At 34.7% G+C, this 18,660-nt stretch overlaps 1 protein-coding gene across 1 annotated transcript in view; it reads left to right on the forward strand.

Annotated features, from left to right (window-relative positions):
* The window catches only part of GBE1 (1,4-alpha-glucan branching enzyme 1), a 274,759-nt gene that overhangs the window by 168,889 nt on the left and 87,210 nt on the right, over window positions 1–18,660 (forward strand). The gene's annotated exons all lie outside the window — the stretch shown is intronic.

Raw genomic sequence — 18,660 nt, forward strand, 5'->3', positions numbered from 1 at the left:
GAATTATGAGAAACAAATTAGGCCTTTAGTCTGTAAACACGACAAATATTTGATTCACAAACATGCATGTGTCTTCAACAAGATATTTCTTTCTTCATTAAAAGTGACACACGTTTCATAAAATAAATTATTGCCAAAGACTGGCAAATATTTATAAAACAAAGGATCTTGAAATTATATTTTTCATTAACTTTGGTATATCAAAGGTCAAGGAGTTGTGTGTAGAATAGTGATGGAGAGATGTAGAAGTATCGTGTGGACTTAGTACCACTGTTGCTCTGGCAGAAGAGAAGACAGATTTTAAGCCAGTGGACTAGACATGTAACATGGGATAGCAATAATAATTGGAAAAAACCCAGAAAATTCTGATAAGAAGCACTTTTACTTCAAAGCAATACTAATTTTTGTATATAACCATTATTTTCTTGACTTTTCTCCTTGTTTCTGTACCTATTTCATTCTCTGCTCACATTTATATCTTTATTAATTTTTTACACCCTTTCTTTTTTTCCCTCATTTATCCCTCATGTAACTAACTGTCTACGAATGGATCTGAATCACATTTTTATGTTAGTGACAGGTCCAAGTGCTAAATTTGAGCTCTTGAGGCTGTTTGGAGCAATTTCTATGTTTGTAATCTCTATCATCTTTAATGAAATATTCTAATATTATAATTATTTTCAAAGTAGGATTGGCCAGTAGTGATCAACAGTGACAACAATGAGTTGTATTATGATGGCAGTTAATAAATTTTTGCAAAACATTCGTGAGCAAAGGGCTCTAGAAAAGGCAAGTTTACGTGGCTGGTGGGGTGGCGCATTGCTACAAGGCCATGAACTTCCTGCGATATAGTTGAAAAATAATTTGGGAGGCAGGGGAACATGTGTGGGCTATAATCATTGGTATATTTCCTGTGTCTGAGAATATAATCTGACTTTAAAGCTCTGCCCTTGACCAATGTTTTGGGGGAGAGAGGGGAAGAATCAGAGAAATCTGTACCAGTGTCTCAATCCTTCACTTATCTGCCTAGGTGATTTGGAACATCACTTAACATCTCATTTCAGTTTCCTCATCTGTAATTAGAGGATGATAGTCCCTACTATAAATGTAATGAGAAAACGAAGTGATTTATGGGGATGAAGCACTTGACCAATTATAGATCCTCAGTGAAGGGTAGTTTTCTGTTCTTCATCTCCCCAATATGCAAACTGACAGCAGCTAAAGGTGAGAGGAAATCATCTCCAGAAGTTAACAGATATATTGTGACTCTAACCATTATGTCTTTTATTGTTTGGGAGTCACTGAGCAATATAGCTGCAAGTGTTCAAAATGACAGTTCTACATGCCAGTGTAAAAAGTACATGTCACAAACCTAGTGCAAGATGAAAAGGGTATTGAAAATGTATTTCGGGAGCACTTTTCTAAAAGGGAGAAAGATTAGCCCAAAAAAGCAGGTTGCTAAGTGCTGATTTATTAAAGCAAAATTGAGAATTTATATTTCTTAAATAAAAAATCTCTCAAGAACAATCTTCAGTGGAAGAATCACAGTAGATTTAAGTAGTGCATCCTCTTCCTTTTCTTTCATGTTGTGTAAAGGTATTGCAGTGATCGTAGAGAAGGAGACCATAGAGTTCAGGTAGCAGATTCTGTCTTAGTAAAAAATATTGTTTGTGATAAGTAAAACTGATGACTGAACTAGAAAATCACTGATGGTTGGTTATACGAGTAATGACATAGTGATATTTTAAAAATATCCAATTTAGTTATCTTTAGCAACAAGAATTAATTTTGGTACAAGTAGCAGATTTAGTTCTAAGGGTCTGGAAAGGCCAGTACAAAACTTAGGTAAACAGGTATAACAACCCTTGCTTAAGGTATAGTTTCTTTTTATATATGATCCTTCTTTATTTATACTGTATGCTTCCCTACAATAGGCTAAAAATTGTAACAAATCCAAAAGTAACAGTAAGAAATGATGAAATGTAACATAAAAGGTTAATGAAAACAACACTGAAGTTCTGAGAAATATGAGTTAAAAGAAGATAAATAGTTATAAATTATATAATAGATGACATTTTCTTGCAAATAAATACAATAATTTTTAAACCAGACTAACATTTTAGAAACTAAAATTATATGGATGGGGTTAGAGCCAAGATGGCAGAGGAGTAAGTTGAAGCTACACTAACCTCCTCCTAGAACCAGTCTGGACTAAAATCTACATGTAGAGAAAGCATCCTCAGTAATCGACTGAGCACTAGCTGGAGAGAAGCCTTATACACATAACAAACAAAAGAAACCACTTCACCACAAGGAAACTGGTAGGGAGTGGGGGGGGAGGTGTGACAGGGCTGAATGGGCTCCCACATGTGACAGCTGAACTTCTAAAAGGACATTTCAGTGGCCAGGATAGTTCTCCTGAGAAGTGTGGGGTCTAAACCCTAAGCTGGGCTCCCCAGCCTACAGCACCAGAGCCATAAAGGAACCCAGATAACATCCAGCTGTGAAAAGCAGCAGGGTTTCTATCTCCCAGGGAGACATGGCTGGGCATGTAGAGTGCCTCTAAGGGGATCAACACACAAAATTTTGTTTGCAGCCAGGTACCCTGGGCTCCTGCAAAGTGAGGGCAGAGTGGAGTAGAGATGCTTTCGGAGAGTCAGGTTTTGGTGACTCTGGGGAGAGAACTGAAAGGAGAGCTACCAGATTCCATGTGCTGGGTCTTTTCCATACTGCAGAAGCCATTTCTCAGACAGAGCACTCCCCTACAATTGGCATCAGCCTGAGGGAAAACAATAAACCCTGCCCACAGAAATTATACTGTCCCACCCCATGGGAGCTTAAGCCAGGCTATTGATTACAGTTTAAGGCTATATCATTGATTAGATTAACAACTAAGGCAGAAAAAATACAAAGAAGCAGTCAAAATGGGAAGACAAAGAAACAGACCCCAAATGAAAGAACAAGAGAATTCTCGAGAACAACTACATGAAATAGAGGCAAGCAGTTTATCACACAGAAAGTTTAGAGTAATGATTATAAGGATACTCAATGGCATGAGCAAAGACATAGAAACCATGAAAAAGGGCCAATCAGAAATAAAGAATGCAATATCTTAAATAAATAATACATTGGAAAAAATAAACAGTACAAGATATGAAGCAGAAGATTGAATCAGTGATTTGGAAGACAAGGTAGAAAAAACACCTAGGCAGAGCAGCAAAAAGAAAAAAAATAATTTAAAAAAATGAGGAGAGCTTAGGAATCATTTTGGACAATATGAAGCATAATGATATTTGCATTCATGGGAATACCAGAAGGAGAAAAGTGCAAGGAAGGAATTGAGAACCTGTTTGAAGAAATAATGACCAAAAACTTAACCAATCTGGAGAAGGAAAAAGACACACAAGTCCAGGAAACTCGGAGAGTCCCAAACAAGTTGAACTGAAAGGGGCTTGCACAGAGACATAGAAATATTGAAAGCACGAGGCTTAAAGGCAAGGAGAGAATCCTAAAAGCTATAAGAGAAGAGCAGGTAGTTACCTGCAAGGGAGCACCAATTAGACTGTCATCTGATTACTCAACAGACACATTTCGGGCCCATAGGGAGTGGCATAAAATATTCAAGGTGATGAAAAGCAAGGACCTACAATAATCCCACATCCACAAATCTCCTTGTATCCCACAAGGCTAACATGGAAAGCCACAGGAGAAATAAGGAGCTTCTGCCACAGGAAAAGCTAAACTTTATTAACACCAAACCAATACTGTAACAGATGTTAAAATGTTTGCTCCAAGAGGAAGAGAAGAGAAAGAAGAAATTAAAAGAAGAAGAAGAAGAAGAAATAGTCTATCAATAAATGCCACTAAATATATATTTATCAATAATCATAAATGTAAATAGCTTAAATGTGTCAACCAGAAGACCTAGGTTAGCTGAATGGATAACAAAACAAGACCCACATATGTGCTGCCTCCCAGAAATCCATCCCAGATTGAAAGATACACATAAACTAAAAGTAAAGGGATGGGAAAAGATATTTCATGCAAAAGGAAAGGGAAAGAAAAGCTGGGGTAGCAGTACTTACATATGACAAAAATAGACTTTAAAGCCAAGACTTTAGTAATAGACAAGAAAGGACACTATATAATGATAAAGGAGACAATCTAACAAGAGGATATTACTTTAGTAAGCATTTATGCACCCAACATAGGAGCACCTAAATTTATGAAGCAAATTTTGGTGGACATAAAGGGAGAGACTGACAGAAATACAGCCATAGTTGGGGATTTTAACACCCCAATGACTTAGATATTCCAGGCAGAGTATCAGCAAGGAGACAGTGGCCTTAAACAACATAATAAGTCAGATGATTTTCATTGATATCTTCAGAGCATTTCATCCCAAAGCAGCAGAATATATATGCTTTTCAAGTGCACATGGAACATTTTCTAGGATAGACCACATGTTAGGACACAAAACAAGTCTCAGTAAATTTAAGAAGACTGAAATTATATCAAGCATCTTCTCTGACCACAATGCTATGAAACTAGAAAGTCATCATAAAAGAACACTGAAAAAAATGCAAAGAAGTGGAAGCTAAATAATGTTATTAAACAATGAGTGGGTCAACAAACTGATCAAGGAAGAAATTAAACAATACCTTGAAAGAAAAGAAAATGAGGAGAAAACAACCCAAAATCTGTGGGACACTGGGAAAGCAGTCCTAAGAGGGAAATTCATAGCATTACAGGCCCATCTCAAAAAAAAAAAAAAAGAAAAAGAAAAAAAACACACAAGAAAAAGCTCAAATAAACAATCTAACTTTGCACTTAAAGGAACTTGAAAAGGTCAACAAACAAAGCCCAAAGTGAGTAGGAAGAAGGAAATAAGAACAGAAATAAATGGCATAGAGTCTGCAAAAATGATACAAAGGATCAATGAATCTAAGAGCTGTTTCTCTGGGAAGATAAACAAGATTGACCAACCTTTAACCAAACTCTTCAAGCAAAAAAGAGAAAGGACTCAAATAAAACCAGAAATGAAACAGGAGAAATAACAACCGATACCAAAGAAATACAAAGAATTTTAGAAAAAATTATGAACAACTATTTGCCAAAAAACTGGATGACCCGGATGAAATGTATAAACTCCTAGAAATATACAGTCTTCTAAAACTAAATCACGAATAAGCAGAGAATATGAATAGACAAATTACACTTAAGATTCAAGAGGAAGAAAGGCTCCTAAATTAATTTTAAAAGGCCAGCATTATCCTAATTCCAAAACCAGTTAAAAGACACTACAAAAACAGAAAAGTAGAGTCTAGTAACCCCAGTGAACATAGGCACTAAAATCTTCAAAAAATATTAGCAAAGTGAATACAGCAGTACGTCAAAAAAGATCATACATCATGATTAAGTGGGATTTATTCCAGGAATACAAGGTTGGAACATTTGCAAATCAATAAATGTGATATAGCACATAAACAAAATGAAGAATAAAAACCACATGATCTTATGAATAGATACAGAAAAAGCATTTGATAAATCCAGCATCCATTTATGATTACAACTGTCAGCAAAGTGACAATAGATGGAACATACCTAAAAATAATAAAGGCCGTATATGACAAACCCACTGCCAGCATCATGCTCAACAGTCAAAAACTACAAGTGTTCCCCCTTAAGATCAGGAACAAGGTAGGGATATCTGCTTTTACCTCTTTTTTTTCAACATAGTATAATAATTCCTAGCCACAGCAATCAGAAAATAAAAATAAAAGGCATCCAAATTGGAAAGGAAGAAGTAAAACTGTCATTATTTGCAGGTAACATGAAACTATACATAGAAAACCCCAAATATACTACCAAGAAACTACTATAACTGATAAATAAGTTTAGCAGTGTAGTGGGATTCACAATTAATATCCAGAAATCAGTTGCATTTTTATATACCCCAATAATGAACTAACAGAAAAGGAAAATAAAAATGACATTCACAATTGCTACAAAAAGAATAAAATACCTTGAAATAAACCTAACCAAGGATGTAAAAGTACTTTACTCGGAAAACTATAAGACACTGAAGAAAGAAGTAGAAGACAAAAATAGTGGAAACACATACCGTGTTCATGAATAGGAAAAATTAACATCATTAATATGTCCATACTACCCAAAGGAGTCTATAGATTCAACCCAATTCCTGTCAGTATGGCTGGGATTGGGGGAGGAGAAGTGTGTGGGGGGGAACAAACAACTGTACTTGAACAACAATAAAATAAGAAAAATATTTTATGAAAAAAGATTCAAATGGTGTATTTCACAGAACTGGATCAAATATTTTAAAAATTTGTATGGAACCACAAAAAGTCCCACATAGCAATAGCAATCCCGAGAAAGAAGAACAAAGTTAGAGGAATCACACTACCTTGTATCTGTACTTGTAACTATACTTTCAGGCCATAGTAATCAAAACAGCATTCTACTGGCATAAAAGCAGACACATAGATCAGTGGCACAGAATAGAGAGCTCAGAAATAAATCCACACCTTTATAATCAATACCAACAGAGCAAGAAAATGTATACAATGGCCAAACATACTCTATTCAATAAATGTTGTTGGGAAAACTGGATAGATACTTGGAGAAAAATGAAACTGGACCACTTTCTTACACCACACACAAGAATAAATTCAAAATGGATCAAAGACTAAAATGTGAGACCCCAAACCATAAAAATTGTAGAAGAAAAACTAAGCAGGAAAATGTCGGACATTTCTCATAGCATTTTGTCGGGTATACCTCCCCAGCAAGAGAAACAAGAGAAATAAATAAACAAATGGGACTACATGAAACTAAATACTTTTGCACAGCAAAGTAAATTAAATTAAAAGCAAAAAGATTTTTAAAAAATGACTGAGAGAATGGAAGAACATATTCACTGATACATTTGATACATTTCATGTCCAAAATTTCTAAAGAACTTAACAAAACTCAACACCAAAAAAAAAAAAAAACCCAAGCAACCCAATTAAAAAATGGTCAAAGGGCCCAAGTAAACACTTCTCCAAAGTGGACATACAGAGGGCAAATTGACATATGGAAAGATGTCAGTAGGGTTTTCACACCTATCAGAATGGCCACCATAAACAAATCAATAAGTACTGGCAAGAATGTGGAGAAAGGAAAACCCTTTGGCACTGTAGGTGGGAATGTAGACTGGTGCAGCCACTGTGAAAAGCAGTAGGGAGATACCTCAAAAAATTAAAATGTATCTGACTTTTGACTCAGCGACCTCGCTCTGGGAATATATCTGAAGGAACCTAAAACACTAATTCAAGAGAATACATGCACCCCTATGTTCATTGCAGCATTATTTACATATACCAAGATATGGAAGCAGCCTAAGTGTCCATTAGTAGATGAGTGGATAAAACAAATATGGGACATTTGCATAATGGAATACTACTCAGCTATAAAAAGAAGAAAATTTTACCCTTTGAAACAGTATGGGTGGATTTTGAAAACATTTTGCAAAGTTTGATAAGCCAGTGAGGGGGAGAGAAATACCATATGATTTCACTCATATGTGGAGTCTAACATAGAAATGGAACTATCATTGAAAATCGGGACAGAGCCTTGGCTAGTGTAGCTCAGTGGATTGAGTGCGGGCCTGCAAACTAGAGGATCGAGGTTCGATTCCCAGACAGGGCACATGCCTGGGTTGCAGACCAGTTTCCAGCAGGGGACGCACGAGAGGCAACCACACATTGATATTTTTCTGCCTCTCCTTACCTACCCCTTCCCTACTCCCTCTTCTTCCCTACCCGTTTATTTATCTTTATTTATTAAAGATCTATTTTTATTAAAGATAAATAAACGGGTAGGGAAGAAGAGGGAGTAGGGAGTATTTATCTTTAATAAATAAATAAAAATAAACCTAAAAAAACTTTTAAAAAAAGAACAGAAAATGTGGACAGACTCATAAGTGGAGAGCAGGATGACTGCTTAGGGGGTGTGGGAGGTATGGGACAGAGAGACTGAGGAAATAGGACTCATGTACAGAACAACAGAGGGGTGATTGCTGGAGGGGAGTGTAATAGGGCTATATGGTACTGGAAAAAATACAATAAAGATTAAATTTAAAAATTATACAGACAAGGATAACGTGCAAAAATTAAGACTAAAAATACACACAGATCAAATAATTAAAATAAAATTGTAAGACAAAACAAAGCAGCGGTATGTATAACCATTTTTAATCAGTGCATTTTTATTGTTCAGGTATAGGTGTCTCCATTTTCCCCGCCCCAGTCCCTCCCACCCCAGCCATCCCCACCTCCCACCCTCAGTCCTACCCCCTTTGGCTTTATCCATGTGTCCATTACACATATTCCTTGACAACCCTTGTATTTTGCAGAGGCAAACAATCCCTTTGGTTTCTTTCTCTCAGTTTTACACAGCAATAGGTATCCAGGACAACTTATTTTTTTTCTCTTTTGAATAAACATAAGTCTCCCTAAATTTTTAATGCCTTTTTAATTTCTGTGAGTCCTAGACACCCTCCCCCCTTTTTGTGCATGGTTCTGCATAGTAGATTAAATAACCAGGGGCCACATGTGCAGTGTGCAGAACAACAGACTGAGAGCTCTGAATTTGCAGTCCGGGCTTCCCCTCCTCTGTTGCCTTTATTCCTTTATTTTCCATATGTTTACTACAAGGCCTCTAAGTGCCAGGTATTGGGCTAGGCTCAGGGGACACAGCAGCAATGAAACAAACATGGTGACTATTCCCAGGAGCATGGATTTATTATGTTGGGAAAGAATAGTAAATCAATAAAAAACTTTTATGGTGTTACATATGTAACACTATTATATATATAATAGCTATGCAGATAGTAAAGAAGAAAAAGTAAGTAATGAGATATAAAAAGATCACAGTGTTACATAAGTGGTAAGCAAATACAAATGCGGGTGATGTGGCTGGTAGAGTAACAATGTCCACAGAAGTTTTCCCAGGAGTCTGAAATTTGCTTGACATTTGCACTGGGGGGCAGAGAATTCGGGCAGAGGTGTAAAATCCCTATGGCTGAAAGGAGCTTGACTGTGCTTGAAGAGAATAAAAGGCCTCTATTCCTGTTACTCAATGGAGAGGAGAAAGTCATAATATTAAACTGGTGACAGATCATATCATACTTTGCAGACTGTAGACTGGATTTTATTCTGAGTGAGGACTGTACCACTGGATTTTATTCTGAGTGGGGTGGGGCTTTATTTAACAGGGCACGTCTCTCGGACTGGGCAGGATTTTGGGCTGAGTGTAGACTATTATTTTCAACCTGGCTGCCCCCTGTACATTTCAAAGTGTTCGGGCATTGTCAGTCTGTATGTATGAAATTCCAGGTGAGTGGTTTTCACAATTTATCCTGTGTCATTGTATATGAAAAAGAATCCTAAAATGTATCATAAAACTTTCAAATAATTTTGTATCTTTTTTAAAAAAGTGTATTTGGTAAACATAGGCTAGAGTCTCTTCAAACTTTTCATCAGATATCCTGATATTCTGAGGAGCATAAGTTTTTTATTTCCCAGGCTTGTATCCATTGCAAGTGGAACATTCTTTTTAGTCTGTTACTTAATCTTTCACAAACATACCAATTTGCCTTTGACTTTAGAATGTTTGTGTTTACTTTATTCTTAAATAGCCCTTTAAATAGCTGTGGAGAGGCAGATATGCATAGTAGTCCTCTGCTTTGCTTCTGCAGTGAGAGACCTGATTTCAAATTCAACTTCAACACCAGTCAGCTGTGCGGCCATGGGGACGTTACATTACCAGTACTAGTAAAATGCAAATTTTAATCGCAAGAGTCAGCAAACCCCAATTTATCCAAATCTGCTGCCTGTTTTGTTAAAGTTTTATTGAAATGCAGCCACGCCCACTTTCTTAGTTATTTCCTGTGACTTCTACCCAATAAGAGCAATGTTGAGTCATTGTGACATAAACTGAGAGCATATGTGGCCCACAAGGCCTAAAATATTTATATATGACTTAAAAAGAAAAGTTTGCTGAAACCTGTTATATAGTGTATATTCCTGAGGGTTGTGGGGAATTCCATGAAATAATTCATATAAAGCACTTTGTACAAGATCTGGTATTTAATAAGTATTCAGATATATTTGCAATTATTAGAATTTTTAAAAATTTGTCTTGTTTACTTCCAAATCATCGGGTGCAATCGGTTCTCATGAAGAGGCATTATTGTTTACGTGAACCTTCTGGGATAAAGCACCCAAGCTTGAGAAGTCTGTTTATAAGTAGTCATACTTCGGTGACATACTTTATTTCTGCATTAATAACACTCCTGGATGTTGGAAGTTCTATTTTGCCTGCTAATCTGTCCCTGATATGGATATTATAAATTATATATGTAAAAGTTCTTGGCTATATTACAGCAACATGGGTAGATCGTTAAATTAATCATTGCAGAACCTTTTGAAAATCTAGGCAGCAATGTGCAAATGTAAAATTTATAACCGGAGCAAACAAAAAGAAGCTGATGATTCCTTAAGGATACTGAGGGTTCTGTGGTTTCTCTCTTTTGTTGTCATCACCAGAGACTTATATAGCATTGGGGGGAATTTTTAATATTTAAACATAAGCATTTTTATTCCAATGTAAGCTATATATACAGGCTGATTTGAACTTACTCTAAGTAGAGGCCAGACATACAACTTTTTTCCTCCATTAGGCTATATGTTGGCTTGAATGCCCACATGTGTTATAACTTCTAATAAGCAGGTCCATGTGTTTATCAGGAAATACATTTAGTGAAGAGTTTAATGATTTTACCTTTTCATAGTGGAAATCATGTTATAAAAGGTCCCTTAAACAGGGATTATAAACTGTAGGGGGGAAGGAAGGAGATAATCTTTCATTTGAGTGTTCCAACTAAATAATTTCTCACTTAGTTTTCTTTATGAAAAAGAAATCTTTCTAAAATCCTGTGTCATACTTCATAGAGCTACTTCTGTAGGTATCCAAAATATCATAATCATTAAGTTGTACTTATTCCAGTGAAGTAAAAAGTTGTGTCGTTTTTAATTTCTACTTCCTATTTCAGTAACTCTTAAAGTGAAATTGCTTAAGTAATATGTGTAATTAGTTTAATTTGTTTTTTAAACTGCTTTAGAGTTAATGTTGGACTTAAAAATAAATTTTATTTTATTATTATTTGAGATCCTTAGCTTTTCCTGTACCTTATTAATCCAATGGAAGTCAATTTGCTTAAAATTAATTTTTAAAAGGTGTGGGGCATCATGATTCCTACCACATTGACATCTATGGTTAAGTTTGGAAGACTGCACTTATTTGCATAAACCAGTTTTTCTTCTGCATTCTTTCGCAGAGAACTACTGTAATTGCCAGGAAGACTGTGAAGTGTCTGCTGGGTTTTGAATAATGGGTGGAGTTTGGATAGGAGAGGAATGACAATGCTCATATTTGATTCTGTCACAGGAGCAGGTTGATGGTTTTGGTTTGATTTTGGAGCATGATTTTTCCAGGTTATCTGGAATTCTAGTTTGCCTAAAACACAGTACAAACCTTAGGCCCAGATTCTGTTTGTGTATAATGAAATGATTCAAATTATGGACTCTGTGTCTTGAAACTCAGAAAAAAATTATCTTGAATTACTCTTTCACTTTAATAAAAAGTTTATGAAATTACATGAAATGAGAACAGTAATCTAATATACTCTTTTAAAAAATAATCATACTGGGTAAGGTACAGAAAGATTATGTGTTTATACTGAATTTTAGAAAATTGGCTAGAATAGTTTTTTGACATCCTTGTCAGATGTGCATTGGCAACTTTTCTGAACTCATATAAAGTGATTTCTTTCCCGTAAATTTGAATGGGCAATACCGTGCCCCACTGATCCTGTAGACGTCAGCCTTCAATGTCACTTCTGAAAAGCTTAGAGTAGATTAGCAGGTCCTCTCTCAATACGGTGTCACTCTACCATATTTTTCTGTGTATTATTAGTTACTATGGTAAGTAAACATGCTTGTGTTATTATTTTAAGATGGCTGTCTTTTCCATTAGATAGTGAACCTAATGAAAATGGATATCGTGTATATTGTGTGTTTCTTACTCATCACTATATCCCAGCACCTTAGGCTTGGCACAAAGCAGGCAGTCACTATATGTTCAGTATCCCAATATGGAAATGTCACACAGCTTCAGAAAACATAAATACAGAGTTTTTTAAAGGCTTATTTTTTAATGTTAGCCACATTATGCTTATCTTTATGAAGATTTATTTTTAATATCAAAAATTGGGACAACTGTATTAGAATAACAATGAAAATGATTAAATAAAAATAAAATCTGCGAGGAAAGTAAAAAATATATATATTTTAGGGCATATTGGTCTATTTCAATTTATAATTAATTTATGTTTACAAATATATTTCAAATCTGTTTATTGACTAATAGGAGTCAATAGGAGCTCCTCTTCATTTTTCCTCTACTGTATTAAATACTATTAACCACATTATACACATTATCCCATTTAACTGCCTTTTAAGAGGATGTCAAAACTGTCTTCCATTTCACAGTGAACACAACTCAGGCTTAGAGAAGTTGAATCCCTTGGCTAAGGGATTCATTCATCTAAGATGACCACATATTAGAGCTATGGATATGTGGGAGTTAATGTGGTTTATTTTTATTTTTGATCCTCACATGAGGGTATTTTTTTTATTTTTGAGACAGAGAGAAAGAGAGAGGGGGAAAGGGAGATAGATGTGGGAGAATAACATTAATTGTTTGCTTCCCCTGTGCACCCTGACCGGGAATAAAACCCATAATGTAGGTTTGTGCTCTGACTGGGAACTGAACCAGCAAACTTTTAGTGTACAGGACAGTGCTCCAACCAACTAAACCACCTGACCAGGGCTGAATGTGGTTTTAAAACACTAGTATACTAAGAAAATTGCAAAACACACACACACAAGAATTTATTTATAAATAGTCATGCTGAATATTGTGGTATGCAATTATACTTAAGAATTGAGATTTCAGATTCAAAAGGATGAGCCCCATCTGTACCTATTACCAGGGTTACCCTTAGCATTTAACGTAGCTTTTCTAAATCTCAGTCTCCCAAATCATAAAACAAACTGGATGTCATAGTCTTGTTAACTGAGACTATGCAACTTGTAGAGCCTGGTGGCCAATAAGAACTCACTGAATTTGAATTATTTTTTCTTCTGTATATAATATCACATCTCTCCCTCCTATTGTACCCCAGTGAGCCCTCTAAAAGCTAGCTCCCTTTGTGGGACTGTGCACAAATATACCTTAGAGAGCTGTATATTATTTAGCAGACTTAGTGATGGTTGAAATTTAAAGATGATTAATAGCAGCCTCCATATTAATTCCCTCAATATCCCACTCCAGAACACACACATGTGAACACATACTTGCTCTCCCCTCCCCACAAACAGGCAATTTCACAAGGATCTAGGTGCTTCTCTTATTTTCACCCTGCCCTCCCTCTATCCCTACATGAATGGTTTTCCCCAGTTCATCTCCTCTCTGCAGTGATTATCCATTTTGGGTCTCAGAGTACATCATTGCCTGTTAATAAACAACTTTCTCAGTGTTCCAAACCAATATGTTCCTTGAATGTTGCCCTCAAATATTCATTGTTTGGGGGTGATAATCAAGGGACATCCTCCTGTAGTCAATATAGTTTATAAAGTTATAACTATTTTGGACTAGGAAATAAAATTCTCAGATGTTTTATGCTTGTATGTCTGCAAGAACTTTATTCTTCTTCACCTGTATTTTTCTCGTTTACTTTTAATTCTCTGTAGGTTTATTCATCGATAAGTTGCCTCAAGTCATCTTTTGAAATGAAGCTAGTTAAGTATAAGTAAATAAATATCACATACCTAATTATAAATTTTAGTAAGATAATGGGGAGCTATCAAGTTTAAAAATGTGTCTTCCAAAATTGAAGTATTATAATAGTTTATGTAAATATCATAATCTGTTATGAATAAATCCATAAGGAGTGAAAAAAATGAAAAAGGAAAAGTGTATGAATGGATAATGTTTATAAACTTTTACCATTAAAACAAGCTTTTAAAAGCTTATTATCAATTATGGTTTAATATTTTTCAGTGATGTTTATCTTTTTATATTCAAGTCACTGTCAGTGTTTTGATCTGCCACAATAATTAGCTTACCTACCTCATTCTGTAGGTAAGCTAGGGTATTGAGTGTTGTTTGAAAAACAGAATGTATGTTTATCTATATACCCATGTCTATATGTATTTTTTTATAATTGGCTAACCTATAGTGATTTATTCTGGAGAAGAGCAATGCCTTATTTGAATGATATACATAATAATTTCACATAATCTCACCTATGTTTTATTACAGGGGATGACCTAGCTTGAGTTTTTGCTTTCTGAGTTTTTGCACAGCTTGGGCTGTGCAGCGTTTTGGGTTATCTACTTTGAAAAAGATACATCCTTTATAAGCATTAATGCTTTGAAAAATCACCTTTGATAATAATCTTTGTGAGATAAGCAGAGCAATATGAACCTATTTAAAAACAAACTACATTAAAAAGTTTTAATTTCTTAATCACTCAGGTAATCATTATCAGATTGACTGGGTCATGTGTTGTTTTATATTTGTCTTTTATATCAGGCTGAAAACTTTCATTTTTCATATTGGTCTCGTTCTGCTTACACACACATGCACAGGTACAAACACATTCTCCTCCAACTTTGCCTTTTTCATATCTACTTCAGCAAGTAGCCAAGCTTGTCAAGAATAGAGATTAAATTAGAGAAAAAAGAGACTTGAACATTTCTCAACTTGAGTACAGTACATCCTTACTTTATGTCATACAGAAGTTCTTGGAAACTGTAACTTGAAATAAAATAGTATATACCTAAACCAACTTTACCACAGGTTGATTGATTTAAACAAGAGTTAAATTTCTACAGCATATTTCTGGGCACAAAAGCATCACCAAACTTTTACATAAAGACCCCAAACATTACATTACAAAACAAAACAAAACATTATAAAACAAAACTTATTAAATAATAAAATAAATCTGAGTCATTTATATATTTAGGAAAGATTAATAAAAACAAGTAAGATATTATTTTTCAGTGCACTGAGTTCAAGGCCATGGGTAGCAGTAGCCTATTGCTGCAGCTCAGGGTTGCAAGATGGGACCCTGACCTGGAGGACGCCCGCCTGTCACAGGGACTCTCACACCCGCCCACACTCACACTCACTCAGATAGGACAATGCAGACCTGCTGATTCACCTCATGTGCTCAGAATGGGATGGGTGAGGAAATGAGAATTCCCAGAGAAAAGCCAAGCAGACGGGGTAACATGCAAACTCCACTCAGACAGTGACTCTGGCCAGAAATCAATTTTTTTCTTCATTAATGTTGTAAAGAAATAACACTGAAGGAAACAATATTACTCGAGGACCTGTAGTATGTTTTAAAGTAAAAGTGTAATTGGAAGCATTTAGCATGTTAAGGAACAGACCGACTGACCCAAGTGAAGGGGAAAGGGAGATAAGGGGGAAAGATGAGGAAGGGTCCAGACTGATTGACCCAAGTGAAGGGGAAAGGGAGATAAGGGGGAAAGATGAGGAAGGGTCCAATCAACAAATAGGTACAAATGACCCATGGACATGGACAACAGGGTGGGAATTGACTGTGGGAGTCGGGTGGGTGGGCCAGGGGAGAGCAATGGGAGGAAATTGGGACAACTGTGATAGAGCAACAATACAAAAAGGGGAAAAAAAGAAAAAAAAGATACAATGTTATCTTTTTCTACTTATTTCCTAGAAGATACCCAAAAAGACAGATAATGAAAGTAGAGGTAATTTTAATACAATATTTAATAATCTAAGTACAAATGAAGCCTTAAGCAAAAGAAAATACTCATTTTAATAATAAATGTAAATAACGAGGGCTCTGAGGATATAATTAAACAAAAATTAATTCATATAAAGCAAAGTGTGTAGGTAAAAATTTAGAAAGTCATATAATATTGAAAAGAAAAATTCAAAATAATTTTATACTTACATTCCAAAGTTTGTATAGTTACAGATATTTAGTAGTTGAGTTAGCAGTTTACTAGAGTTTATACTGCTTGCTACCTAATTTTATTTCAAATTAATTCTGTGTCTAAAATTCAAGATGCATTTTATTAATGATGATACTGCAATCTAGTAGCAGATACAAATAATGACATTTTTATTATTTTAAGTTTTTGTCTTAATTAATTTTTATTAACAAAGTATGATAGCTATTAAAAAGTATGAGCAAAAATATAACATTTTTATTGGTTAATTTAATTAAAATTAAATAGATGAGTTTTTTAATTTTTAAAAATAGAGTAGGTAGTTGGATATTACTTGCTTTTCAATAGTAACATTTTAAAATGTCTTCAAAAATGTTATTTTTATTGCAATTTAAAATTCTATTATTTTAAAATAGAATTTTGACATGACATACCTTTCTCATAAAAGAAAATGTCTAAGGCTCTTTGCTCAAGGTCAATCAGTTGAAATCGGTCAAAATGTGTGCTTTTTTTCTTCATGGTTTTATGGTGTACCATTTAGTAGCCATTCTTAAGTGACTGTTGACTAACTAAGAGGAATATATAATTTTTATTCATATTTGTTATATTTAGCCACTGTTTGATAATGCCATTCTTTATTAGCATACAACATTAGTAGATACAATGGACTAAGTTGCTTATTTTGAAAATCTCAGGAGTCATTAAGGACCAAAAATAAATACAACATTAAATAGGTTTGAACTTCAATTGATTATTTCACCTAATAAATGTTTCTGTATCTGATTATATTTTCTCGCCAGAAAATTTGGTTGTTTTGTTTTATTAAAAAGCTTATTGGCAGAAATTGAGACAATCATCAGTTTTTGGTTTTAGAGATAGTATCCTGAAAACCTTACAATTCGAATTATCTGTCTTTGACAAAATTTCCTTAATAAATTCTCATTACTTGATTACAGGTTGAATGTTTCAGACATCTAAACTAATTAGACTACTGATTATTTTGATTACCAGAAATGCTTAAATATATATCTTACTCATCAATGTATTCACCTTCTATATCAGACACCTGTTATTTAAACATATTTAGTAGTTTCTGATTCACAGGAAAGTCAGCTGCATTTCATTATCTTTTTCTGTATGTTAGGGATTTATTCTTGATGTTAGGGATTTACTCTTGTTTCATAAAAATGTGAGTAAGCTGATCAATAGCCTGTAGGCAGGAATAGACAATATGGTGTTAGCTTCTAACTTATTTGTTGATTATTTTAAGGTATAACACTGATAACTAAAGTAGTTATTATATACACATTTATGCTGGCCACTAAGGTATATATATTTTTGACATTACCTTCTGAAAGTCAACATCTAACTCCTTCAATTGTTCGGAAAGGAGGCTGCCCCATGGACTTCAAGGATAGTCTTTAAATGCTTTCTGTGATATTTTTAATTATTTAAATTTTTTAATTACTTTTGCCATTTAATATTATATTACCTTCAGGTGTGATGTAGTAAGACGTTTATGTAACTTATGAAGTGATTTCTCCAGAAGTCTAGTCCTACTCTGTCTCCATACATGCCAGCAGTTATAATATTATTGACTCTATTCCCTATGCTGTACTTTATATTGTTTTGACTATTTTGTAACTGTTAATTTCTACTTCTTTTTTTTTAAAAATATTTTGTTTATTTTATTTATCTTTAGAGGGGAAGGGAAAGAGAGAGGGAGAGAAACATCAATGTATGGTTGCCTTTCGTGCGTCCCCTGCTGGAAACTGGCCTGCAAGGAACTGGTCTGCAACCCAGGCATGTGCCCTGGCTGGGAATTGAACCGGGATTGTCTGGTTCCCAGGCCCGTGCTCAATCCACTGAGCTACACCAGCCAGGGCTAATTTCTACTTCTTGATCTCCTTACCATTTTCACCCAGTCCCCCAAATGCTCTCTGATCTGGGTGCTACCAACTTCTGTGAACCTGTTTCAATTTATTCATTCATTTTATTTTATAGATTCCTTTAGTTTTGCTGAGAGCCTAAAACTGTTCTAAACAATAAGGGTTATTAATTTTAAAAATGTATTATTAGAAATTTTTATACAAAATACTTATTTTTGTTCTTGTTCATTTGTATAATACCTCTTTGTTTCTATTCCTTTTTTGGGGGGGTTGTTGTTAAACAGAATTTTTTCTTAAACCCTAAGTGAATATTCAATAATAGAAACTTGAGAAATTCTACTTTCATCGTGGTTTGGATCTAACAATCTAGGACTTACAATCTAGGACTTACAATCTAGGACTTCTGTGCTTCCTTTCATGTCTATTGGATTGTTTGGGTTTCTGTTTTTTTACTTCTTTTTTTTAACTTCATTTTTTAAAACTTAAAGCAACTTTTATAAAGCAGTGAGTTAACAACAACACTCAACTTTCCCCAAAGTTTAGATTTACTGTTCCGAAGCTGATTGTGATGACCGAATGTGCTTGTGTCAGGTTGCTGTTTAATATATGGAAGGTTTAAAGAAATACTTAAATTTCAA

The sequence above is a fragment of the Artibeus jamaicensis genome, unplaced genomic scaffold (genome assembly GCF_021234435.1).
Source record: "Artibeus jamaicensis isolate MK-2021 breed Jamaican fruit bat unplaced genomic scaffold, CSHL_Jam_final contig_466, whole genome shotgun sequence".
Classification (NCBI taxonomy): Eukaryota; Metazoa; Chordata; class Mammalia; order Chiroptera; family Phyllostomidae; genus Artibeus; species Artibeus jamaicensis.